The sequence below is a fragment of the Saccopteryx leptura genome, chromosome 7, assembly GCF_036850995.1.
Source record: "Saccopteryx leptura isolate mSacLep1 chromosome 7, mSacLep1_pri_phased_curated, whole genome shotgun sequence".
NCBI classification, from domain to species: domain Eukaryota; kingdom Metazoa; phylum Chordata; class Mammalia; order Chiroptera; family Emballonuridae; genus Saccopteryx; species Saccopteryx leptura.
In genome coordinates this window covers 98,811,370-98,822,177 of record NC_089509.1, presented here as the reverse complement: position 1 = coordinate 98,822,177, position 10,808 = coordinate 98,811,370, and the positions used below count along the sequence as shown (strand labels likewise).

Genomic DNA, 10,808 nt, shown 5'->3' with positions numbered 1-10,808 from the left:
GCTTCTGAATGCTAAGCATTATGCAACGGAACCCTAGTAGAACTACAACAACTATAATACCTATTATACTATATACTAATAGATTAGCTAGATTAAACAATGAGGCAAGCTTCTGTAATGTTTGACTAGTTAGGAAATAGAATATGGGTCTTAAACAGGGGATTCCTCCTAGGGGTCAGGATGTCATTTCCCTCCCATTGTGTTACAGAGACCTTCTAGGTGCCGTTAAACACAGTTCCAATTTGATTGTATAAAATGGATGTAGGTTCATGCACACCCTCTTCCCACAAAGGTCCCAGGGTCCAAACACAGAATGGATGGCTTGCAGTGGGCTGTGTACTGCATATGGTTGCAAGGCACATTACACAAATTACAACATGACAAATCATACAATTTCAACAATTACAAAGGTATATTTCACCAGTCTCTGAGCACTTTGCCAAAAGCACAAAATGTCCTCGGCCTTCTTCTAGCCATGGGAAAAGCTTCTTGGGGCAGGGTAAGGGCCTCCAGCAAAGCTGTCCCACCCACATCAAGGTATTTCACATTATCCAAAATCTGTAAGTCCATCCAACAAAGGAGCTGGTGCCCACTCCCGTCATAGTCCAGGAAATCAGTCCACGCATATGGGGCCTCAGCCTCCCTCCTCATTCCTGCTGTCCTGGCAGGTCTTACATTGTCCCAAAGAGGAGCACATGGCAATGGCAGTCAGCATTTCCATTTCTGCTCTGGAGAGCATGATGACATTCACCCCTATGTCCCAAAATGTCAGCGAACCCACCAGAGGCTTAGCAGGCACACCCTGCCGTTCCAGTGGCCACTTAGTGATGCAAGCCTGGCTTCCGTTCATCCTCCTGCTGCAGCTGCCTCCGTTTACCTTTCGGAGTCTGTGAATCGCAACTCCAGCCCGATTCTCCTCATCCTCCAAAGATCAACTGAAAACACCAGCTTGTGCTGCTGGATTCGAGCCCTAGGCTGCCGCCTGCATCTGGGAGTCAGCGGTTACTATAGCACACATAAGCAAGAACAGAGCACCAGGGCCTGGGGGCCTGTCAGGGGCAATTCTCTGGGCCCGCCCCACCAAAGCCTTCACATCCTCCCAGGTGATGGGGCATGGATGCCGACCGTGAGGTCTTCTTCTGGAGCGCTGAGAACCTCCTCCTCTCAGGTGCAGTCAGTGTGGAGGGGGCCAGGGCTGTGGCTTTGGACAGGTGAAGACTGAACCACTTAGTGGGTGCCCAAGAAATCCTGTCAAGCAGGTTGGGGGGTTCCTGGGATCCAAATTGGCTGAAAAACACAAGCATAACTTCTCCCCTGCATTAGAAGAGGGTGTAAGCCCCACCACTTTGCTGTGACTGGGTCCTTCCAGTGTCATTTTAGAGAGAGGGGCAGGGGAGAGAGAGAGCGAGAGATACAGAAAAATAGACAAGACAGACAGACAGACAGAAAGAAAAAAGACACATGGGGGCATATAGGCTGGGCCATGGGTCTGCAGCAGGAACATGTGTTGGAGTTAAAGCTGGGGTAGAAAATGGCGTCTGAGAGGCTGGGGTGGGGCATCGAGACCCGGCAGGGAATGCGGAAATAGCGACTTCTGCTTTTTCCAGTGGCGGAGCTGATGGCACGGTTAGCAATTTGGTTGGTTTCGTTTCTGTGCGCTCAGCTGCGATTTTGTCAAACTTGGAGGCTAAACTACTTTCTTCTTCAGTGGAGAGGGGCGAATAGGGAGGTAGGGGTTCCTCTGAAAGAGGAGTAGCCTGCAGGACCCCAGGGACCAGTGGAGGGTCCCCAGCGGGAGCACCGGTCACGCAGGCGTGTATTGCCAATAAGGCAGGAGTGAGGCCAAGAGGGAAGGTTTGCCCCCCATGCACCTCAGCTGAATGAATGCATTGGAGAGCTCCAGTCCAAGTATCCGGGTCCCAGAGGGGCATGTTCTCAATTCAGGGATTGAGACCAGAGAGAATCTCTCAGTAAGTACAGAGATCCTTTTCACTAACTTCAACTCACCTACTCTGCAATAGGGCGTGCAGGGTTCCAGCCTGTGGGGCTCGAGAGTGGGGGAGAAGGTTTCCCATTGCAGAGGGTCGCTCACCCATCCCTTGGATGCTCGTTATGTCCCTGCCCCATGTTGGGTGCCAGTTGTGGACAAGTCCTGCTGGTGGTGAGGACGATGGAGATGCAGAGGCCCGACTTCGGGGACCAGGTTCAGTGATGCAGATCCACTTTATTCAGGAAGTAAGCTAGCTTATATACATGGGTTCAGCCTATAGGGTGTTACAGCATGTCCTTCATAGCCAATGGCTGAAAAGATCAGGGAGCTGCATAGTTGGCGCTAAGTCACTTCCTTATAGCGGGCGAGCTCCTTTCCTGGGTATGCCCAGGAGGGTTCTGGGAGCTGGAGTATTGTCACAGCATTGCATTAGCCACAGCTGCTAGGCATGTGCTCTGCGCTCCACCCACAATGGGCCACATCCATTTCCCATCCCGAGAACTGAGCACAGTTTGAACTATGATTTCTCATGGAGTGGTATGTCAGTCCTGAGCTAGACTGCCTTTAGATCTATTCTTCACTCCTCTTCTCCTCTGCTCATTACTTTTCATGATATGAAAGTCACTTTCCCCCAGGGTTCCCCAAGAGCTGACTTGCAGCTGGCTTCAGCCAATGGCAAGTGCTGGCTGGAGATTGAAGGAGGACAGAAAGGGAGCAGCCAGGATATTTCTTTCCCAGCTTCTTACATGAAGTCTCTAAAAGCTGCTGTATGGACCTGGCTCTGGATCTCATTGCACAGATACAGGTTCCTCCTTCCGGTCACCACTTGCTTGCTTGTCCCTGCAGCCTAGCAATGGTAGACAGTCTGTCACTATTTTCTCAATTCCTGATCATCTCCCTTCTCTTCTCAGTGTTTCTATCACCCATATAACCACTGCCCTGAACTGAATTCCCTCCCTTCTGTTTTCACTACCTAAAGTTGTTTAGTTTTCATAGACTACCTATATTGAGGATACAAGTCAAATCCTCAAATACACAGCTTCTGAAATAATAACGGTAAGTTTTATGAGTCCATTTCTTATAACATTCTTCAGTGTGGGCTAGGACATACAATGAAAACACAGTTCTATAACAGTAATGATTCAATTTTATGAATAGCAAAATGATGCCAGATCCCCAGCTTGATGATGGCAGGTTAAAAATTTGGAGTAAAACAAATATCTACAAGAATAGATAGAACTACAAATGATTTAGAGATCTCCCCCAAATTTTCCCCATCATCAAGTTTTAGGTGTGTAGTAAGGAACAGAAGAGTACATGCTTCTAACTTGTACCTAGAAGACCATGAAATGCCCTGTTATACTCAAGAGTCAGCTGAACCAGAGGTAAGATTAGCAATAAAAGGCCTATGCAGGGCATGATCTCTGGCCTCAAGTAGCTTACATTCTAGCAGGGAAGTTAAATAATAAACAAGTAATAAACACCCAGTGATGGGGAATGAGAATTCCATTTAGAGTAAATGACAGAAGGAACTAATACCCGGCAATGGGACAGAGAGTGATGAGAAGAATGATGGTGGTGGTGCAGTGTGAGCTTGGTGTCCGGAGGTGCCAGGAAGAGGAGACCGGAATGATGCCATGGAGCTGAGCACGAACCTCCAGGCAGGATATTACTGGCACAGCACCAGTAAGTGCCAAGGCTCAAAGTGGAGCACATTTGGCTGCTGCTGAGATCTAGAAAGACAGGCTTGTTTCTCAATTGAAATGTGTACTTACTAGTTTCTCAAATAATAAAGAGTTCAAAAAAAGCACAACCCCCACACACACACTTGACCTTGTACTCAAGTGACAATAAATTTATTTTAAAAAAAGAATATGTAATCATGAACAATATAAATTCCCAGAAAGTACTTTTAAAACAGATGACAAACATACCCCTAGGTAACTATTTTAGTCTCCTTGCTAAAGTGCATGGCCACTTCCTATGTTCTATCAATCATTCTGAGAGCTTTAAGTGTATTAATTCATTTAACCTCATCACAACCTTATAAGGTGAGTACTATTGTTATTATTTATTATCATCTCCATTTAGAGCTGAAAAACTGAGACACAGAGTTTAAGTAACTTGTCCACAACTATGCAGCTGGTAAGTATAGAGTGGGGATTTGAACTCTGGTTTTCTGGCTCAGTACGTACTGTATCAAGGTATTATGGTCAAAGGTGTGGGCACTCGATTCAGGCAAACCTGGGTTCAAATCCCAGCTCTGTCACTTACCAGTCAGTGTGCTAACATAACAACGTGCAAAAGGAAGACATGACTTCTGTCACTGAAATGAACTACTCCCCTACTGACATTTTTCAGTCTTTCTTTCCAAGGCCCCAGGAAGGAAATCATTGCCAAACTTTTCTACTTAGCATTGCCTTAGTCTAATAGTCTTAACATTTTTAAAGAATGTAGAGATATAGTCTTAGAGAACAGAGGAAATGTGTTTCAGATAATTTTTGAAGATGCTTTTTAAAATTCAGCTTGCTTCAACAGTCACGTGGGAGAGTCATGTGTCTCCTGAATGGGCTTTATTGTTATTTTACTTTTCCACAGACGATGATAAATAGCCTGCATTATTCTCCCACCATTGATGTTCTCCCTTTAAAGAAAAAAAATTACCATAATGTAATTTGTTCAAGCACAAGCATTTGTAATTTAGAATACTGATAATCAAAGCCCAGAATGCAGATGGTTTACCTCTATTTCCACTTCTACAAGGTTTATAGATATTAAAAAAAAAATCAAAGATACAGAGAAAGCATTTTCCTTAAATTGGTATAAATATGTCTTTTTTATCATAGTTTAATTACTAATGAAGTCTCATGTAATTAATCTAATAAAGTGCCTTTTAATTTTACTAGTCTATTACATTGTTCAATATGTACCATGAAGGAATGATGCTGGCTAATCCATTAATAATAGACTAAAAATGCCTAAGAGTCACACTTGAGAGTAAATTCATTATTACAGAACTTAAATACTGAGACAGTTAAGGCTAAAATAGGGGTAGATTCGCTGATGTTTACTCTGATATGTCTTATATTATGATTAACACATCTTTTATAATTTTTTGTCAGTTTTTAAATATTAACCAATGTGGCTGGTAGCTTTTCAAAGTACCTAACGTACTCCTGGTTAAAAATTTATTACTAGAACAATCTGCCTTTTCATCTATTTAAATTATTTATCAAAGTATATCAAATAAATGGACATTCTCCATAAAACAAGGAGTCTAGTTTAATTTCTTGGTGAAAAGCTACTATTTCTTTAGATTCAGACAATGAAACAAAAGAGCATGATACCAAGCAGGCACATCATGTAAAGGCAGAATACTAATGAGAAAACCCTGCCTACTTCTCATTAGTCTAAGGTGGATGCTTCATGAATATTTTCTAGAGTCCTCTAATATATTGCTTGTCTATATTTATTTTATCTATTACAACAGAATTCAGAATTCACAATTGAGGCAAAATCATAAAATCTTACCTACAATTTAGTGACAACATAGTAAAGAAGTTTTATACACATAATAAACCGGTAATTGTTTCATTTTTTAAACAGAAAAGTAAGTTGTGGGTTGCGATGCAATAAGGAATATTTATTTGGTCTTTGTCCCAGCTTGCTGGCACACTGCTCCTAAATCTCCTGGAAGTTTCTAGGGTGCTGAGTGTCCTTTGTATGCTGATGGGATGACTGGTGTCTGGGGCCCCTTGCAAGGGAATGGTCACTAGAAAGACCAAGGTATGATTAGAGGACCGGAATTTTTTGCTCCGTACCCAATCTCTTGCAGAGGTAAGGGGGCTGGAGATCGAACCAGTCACCAATGACTAAGGATTTAATCAATTATGCCAGCATAATGAAATATCCATCAAAACCTCTAAACAGTGTGGTCCAGAGAGCTTCTCAGTTATGAACATATCAAGGCTGTAGGAGGGTGGCAAGTCTGAAATGGATTTGGGTGGTTGCACCCCTTCCCACATACCATACCCTATGCATCTCTCCAATTTATTCTTTACAATAAACCACGGGAATAGGTAACAGTAAGTAGAACACTTTCATTCTGTGAGTTGCTCTGGCAAATTATGAAACCTGAAGAGGGGGCTGGTAAGAACCCCCTGAACTAATAGCCTGTTGGTCAGAACCACAGGGGACTTGTCTCTGGCACCTGGAGTGGGGGCTGTCTTACGAGACTGAGCCCCTCACCCTGTGGGTTCTGTGCTAGATCTGGAGAGGCAGTGCCAGAACTGAACTAAACTGTAGGCCAACACGTGGTCCAGAGAGTTTAAAAACTGGTTAATGTGAAAAAAACTCACATGTTTGGTGTCAGAAGCATTGTGAGTAAAAACAGTTCAGATAGGTTTATATCTTAAGCATTAGCAGCATTAGACACTAATTTCACATGAGCAATCAGTTCATAGAGAAAACCAATTCTGCATTCAACTTCACGTGACATCTTTCATGACAGCCTCACACTCATCATTTACAGGGTACAGATGCTTTGCATATTGAATATCCACACCTAGATGATGGAAGACATGTAATATTTTTAAGACTATTTTTTAGAGTAGCTTTAGTTTCACATTAAATTGAGAGTACAGTGATTTCCCATATATCCCAGGCCCCTTCACATGCACAGCTTTTCCCATTATCAACAACCCCTGCTAGAGTGGTACTATTGATAAGCCTACAATGGTACATCATAATCCCCACTACGGTTCAGTCTTGGTTATACATTCTATGGATTTAGACAAATGTATAATGACACAGATCCATCATCATGGTATCATGCAGAATGTTTTCATTGCCCTAAACATTCTTTGTGGTTGTCTGTCCCTTGCCCAACTCCTGGCAACCACTGATCTTATTACCATCTCCATAGATTTGCCTTTTCTAAATTGTCATCAAGTTGAAATCATAGAGCATGTAGAAAGAAGGCTTTTTAGATTGACTTCTTTCACTTAGCAATACGAATATAAGGTTCTTCGATGTCTTTTCACGGCTTCATCGCTCTTTCTGTAGTGCTATGTAATATCCCATCGTCTGGGTGTACCACTGTTCACTGATCCACTCAACCTACGAAGGACATCCAGGTTTCTTCCATGTTTTGGCAAGTATAAGTAAACATTCACGTGTAAATTTTTGTTTAAATCTAGTATTCGACTCCTTTGGGTAAATACCAAGGATCACTGATTTAATTTTACAAAGGACAGACAATAAAGGAAAAGTATTTACAAACACGTGAACAACAAATTAAAGCCTTTATCACTCGTCACACACATTCCATATGTGCCTAATTAACACATGGCATTATACAAATGATTCACATTGATTCATTAGTAGTTAAAAATATGAGGGCTGTATTTCTTTTCTTAAATGTTGGTTTGGACTTACACTTTTAAAACATTAAAATTTAAAATAAAACCCCGAAAAAAAATCCCAAGTGAAACTCTTAACTTGTTCACAAAGACACACACAAACACACACAAACACAAAAAAATATGCAAAATTTCTCCTATAGTTACAGAAATGGAATTGCTGACTTTGCATATTCCATGGATTCTAATTAATACACCCAATAATCCTGATTAACATGGTGACAATTAAATAAAGGTGACCAGTAATGTTTTTTTGAGGGTCTAGGCCAGGGGTCCCCAAACTTTTTACACAAGGGGCCAGTTTACTGTCCCTCAGACCGTTGGAGGGCCGGACTATAAAAAAAACTATGAACAAATCCCTATACACACTGCACATATCTTATTTTCAAGTAAAAAATGAAATGGGAACAAATTCAATATTTAAAATAAAGAACAAGTAAATTTAAATCAACAAACTGACCAGTATTTCAATGGGAACTTTTGACTAATAAGATGGTCAATGTGCTCCTTTCAATGACCACCAGTGAAAGAGGTGCCCCTTCCCGAAGTTCAGTGGGGGCCGGATAAATGGCCTCATGCAACCCGTGGGCCGTAGTTTGGGAACCCTGGTCTAGGCTCTGAACACAGACTGGAAGAGAACCACAGTTTCTGATTTCAGAGTTAGCACAGAAAACCAGAATTATCTCCAATTCTTCAAGTGTATTCAGTTTGAATGTTTGAGATGCTCCACATTTGAAGAGGAACCCTAGAGAGGGGCATGAGATACTGGGGCTCCAGCAGCCCCAAAGTAAAGTTCTCCTGGCTCTGGTCTCACCGCCAGGGGCTCTGGGACCTCACTGTGAAATAAGAAATAGTACCTCTTGCTACATGCAGGGTCCTGGCATCTTTCTGAGACTTACTGAGTCAGGGGGCTGGGCTTTACAGACCTTGAACAGGCATTTTTTAGTAGATCCCCAGATGATTTTACAAGGAGTTTTGTCTGTGGACACACTTTGAAAATGAACATATCCAATCTTTCTTTCCAAAAGATCTCCCAAAGATTCAAAACACTTTAAATGACCTACCATGCTAAAGTATATAGTCACAATATTTAAACTCTTCAGAATTCTCTAAAACATGGTCTAACGTACCTTTTCAAATATACCCCACTATTCTGTACACAACTCATTTGCTCTGCTCAGATTCACATGCCCTGTTTCCTGAACTGTTTCTACTTCCTCTTCTGTCTCCCTCTCTCAACTCTTCCTTAAAAGTCTCATCCATCAATATTCTGCCTCTTGATATTGAACAATTTTCTATGCCCATTAAAAATCTCCATCTATCATGAAGATTTTCTCAACAGTCAAACTAACAGTAGCCACTTCTAATAAAACAGCACCTCCTTTCTAAAAATAGATGGGTATTTATATATAAAATCTACCTTATTTAAAAAGCATATTGTTTGCATTGTGATTAATCTTTTCAGAATGTGTTGCAGTTAGCCAGATAGTAAAATCTAAGGGCTTATGATTACGGAGTGTCTTAGTGTCTTTTTATAACTTGAATGACTTAAATATAAGAATAAAACTCTTTTTAAATATTAGGTTACTAATAAATAAAATATATTGTACCTTATAAATCAAATATACTAATACACATAAACATTCATATTTTACACGAGTTATGAAACTTGTATTTTAAATAATAAAGTTAACACATTTGGTTATTTTCTAACTCAAAATTACCTAAAAATGTCCTCAGCTTTATTTCTGATTATAGTAATTACTTTAATTTTAATATGTACATTTCTTTAAAATAATTGGAAATGTCATAATATTCTATTTTCACTATAAGATTCCAACCCCATAAACTGAAGTGTGAAATTTCTACACTAATTGTTTCATCTTCAATAATTTTAAATTAATAAATGTAGAATATAAATAATATATACTTTGTGTTATTCTCTGAGAAAAGCACTAATTATCCTAAAATTTAATAAGTAACATTTGATGACATTATCTTTTCAATGTGATAAATTGAGTTTAAATATTATGTTAGTAACCAATAATCTAAAAGTAACCTATTTAATTTATGTTCATTAATATCCTAAATTCTATAGATACATATAAATCATAAAAGAGAGAAAGCAATCACTGAACAACTAAAGGTGCTGCAATGAAGAATTGATGCTTCTCATCTCTCTCTCTCTTCCTATCTGTCCTATCTGTCCCTCTCTCTGTCTCTGTCAAAGAAAAAAAAAAAGAAATCATAAAAGAATTATAATACACACAAAAAAGAAAAATAAAACCCTAAAATTTTCATAGTATCGCCACTGGAAAACTATGATCACCCATAATTAGAACTCATTGACTCACAGATGAAGAACAATTTAAATATTTATCATTAATTTAACTTTTAAAATAAATAATAAATCTAAGATTTTTTACTTTTGCTATCAAAATCCTAACCATATTTCAAATTATATTTTAATAAAGTTAGCCAAGCAAGCTTACTAGCTGCCCTTCTTAAATGAAAGGTAGATATTAAAACTTTTAATTTTTAAAAAAAGACAAATCAAAATTGGTATAAATCAATAGAGAGTGACATTTTTCAATTGTTCAAATAGTTCAGAATGAGCTTACAGAGTCTCTTGAAAGAGGACCCATGGATTTGAATGTAAAAACCTTGTTGTGTTTGAATTTCAAGGCACTAGAATTTACCTGTAGGATCTAATGGCACTATTGTAAACAAAAATAAAATGAAATTATATTCAATTAAATATATATTTATTATTCGTATAACATCTACATATGAATTTAATATTGCATATATTTTCATAGTTATATATAATTATATTTGACAATAAAATTGTAGTTACTACTCTAATCAACATGGCTTAAAATGCTTCAGGTCTAATGCCTTTCATTTTTCCTAATTATTGGTTAAAGTTTAAACACTTGAGTTGTGGTAAAACTAACTTACATTTTCCACTTATAGTTTAAAAGTAAATTTAAGTTCCTTTAAAATGGTTACATTCAGAAAAACTGCTTGTTTTAAAAAAATGCTTAACATTGTTAAAGTGGGCTACCTATCATTATTAGAAAGAGTTACTCAGTGAATAATTGCATTTAAATTACTGATTTGTACAGGACAGGCATAGTTAAATTCTTATAAAGGAAAAGCAAGGAATTCTGGAGAAGATATTTAGCAAAAATAAAATAAAAATTAACAAAAGAAACAAATCATGGAGTGTCAAAAGATCTAACAACCCAGTCCACTCTGTGTGACCTTTCTCTCTCCCCCTTTTTAAAGTTTGTTGTGAGGCAAAAACAACAACAACAACAAACAAAAACAGAAATCCTCATACATACATAGGAGCTTCAGCAAACTCTAGAGCACAGGGTGTGTTTAAGCCATGG

At 39.1% G+C, this 10,808-nt stretch overlaps 1 pseudogene; it reads left to right on the top strand.

Moving 5' to 3' along the window:
- The first annotated feature begins 2,112 nt into the window (after nt 1-2,112).
- LOC136378698 (calponin-2-like) overlaps nt 2,113-10,808 on the top strand; it is an 86,824-nt pseudogene continuing 78,128 nt past the window's right edge.